Genomic DNA, 1,792 nt, shown 5'->3' with positions numbered 1-1,792 from the left:
TAGCGAACTCGTCTCCCGGCTCTACCCAAACAAGACAAACAAGCAAACGGAACACAATCAACCACGTGCAAAGCTCAAACAATATGATGCAAAGATGATATGCTATGCGGGATGCGATGCGGGATGCATATGCAAGATGTGACAAGGAATGCATGAACCTGGCCTGAACTTGGGAATCCAAGTGTGCCACTGGAAAGATGAGATGAAATCGCTTGAGAACGATATAAAGAACGCCGGAATCGGAGTTACGGTTTGGAAATGGCAAGCAATTCAAATATGACACCGGCGTGCGATTTACAGCAAGTAGCCATCTAAATGCAATGAGATGAACATGCTACGGCACTCAAACATGACAAAAAAATACATAGCAGGGATGCATTCATGATGCTTGACAAAAGTCTAGCACTGAGCTACGGCCAATTCATCCATTAACAGGTTCAAACAAGCATGGCAAAAATGCATATGGTAAACAGATTTCAGACTTGGTCAAATTAACACTTGTCTGGAATTTCAGATCAGGTAGCACACTTCGGAGCAACAAAACTATATGCTACAAGTCCTAAACATGGCAAAGTAAATCATGGCATGGAGCTACTCAAAGAGCTTAACAAAATTCCCTTAGTGACCTTGAGCCAAAAGGGATCAGAAAATACAATTGCAAGCATGTGAACATGGCAAAAAACATAATCAGTTCTCAGACTTAGTGAAAACTGTAACATGCTGAAAACAGATCTCAATTAGGCATGTTTACGAGCTCGATGCACTCACTACGGAGCAAGTCATGAAAAACTAAGCATACATCCATCAAGAATACACAAAATTCAAGCTAGACATGGCAAGAACAATAGCATAGCATGCATGGATCAACTACAACATCCTCGGCAAAATCGCTAACAAGTAGACAATCTGCCCAGATTCATGAAGTAGGAAAAGTAGAGCTCGATTGACTCAAGCTAGGGTGCTCCATAATTGCAAACAAAGACATGGATGGATAGAGCACTACAAGATAAACAAAACATCCATACTGATCATCCTCAAAAGAGGCACGGATCACTAGGAAACAACATGAACATATGACAACATGAGATAAACAGCTCAAGGACTTAGTGGAATTGCTAAGTCCCTGAAATCAGCATTACCAAGTGCCTCACTTTGCAAGCTCGTGCTAGTCACCACACACATCACATAAATACATGGGTTGGACCTCTGGAAAGATGGCAAAACCCTTAACAAAATATATGTAGAGCACCAGGGCATATCATGCACACAATAATCATGACAAAAATGACAAATATCTAAATGGAGCAGCATATCTGACAATTATCTCAAGTAGCCCTCTTCTAACAGCATTTCAGGCATCAAGATGAACTCAAATGAAAATGATGCAATGGAATGAAATAATGTACTCTCTGAGACGAACATTTTGATATGCTATATGCCCAAAACAGAGTTACAGATGCAAAGTTACGGCACGATGAAAAAGGGCATATGAACTAGGGTTTCGGGCAAAAGTCAACCCTCAGATCCAGATCCAGATCGGGCGCGTAAGTCGAGGTTCGCCGGAACGGAGCTCGGAGTCGACGGAGGTGGCCGGAGTCGTCGGGGTCGCCGGACTTGACGCTTCCCGGCGCGAGGAGGTGCAGAGGAGGGCTCGGACGACAAGGTGGCGGTCGGGCGCGACGCCGGCGCGTCTGACGGCGCGTCGGACGGCGGGGAGCTCGCCGGAGGAAGCAACGGAGCCCGCCGGTGATGGCGTCTGCGGCGGGGATGGCCGCCGGAGCGGTAGATGGCG

Source organism: Triticum aestivum, chromosome 7A (assembly GCF_018294505.1).
Source record: "Triticum aestivum cultivar Chinese Spring chromosome 7A, IWGSC CS RefSeq v2.1, whole genome shotgun sequence".
NCBI classification, from domain to species: domain Eukaryota; kingdom Viridiplantae; phylum Streptophyta; class Magnoliopsida; order Poales; family Poaceae; genus Triticum; species Triticum aestivum.
Note: the sequence above shows the minus strand (reverse complement) of the source record.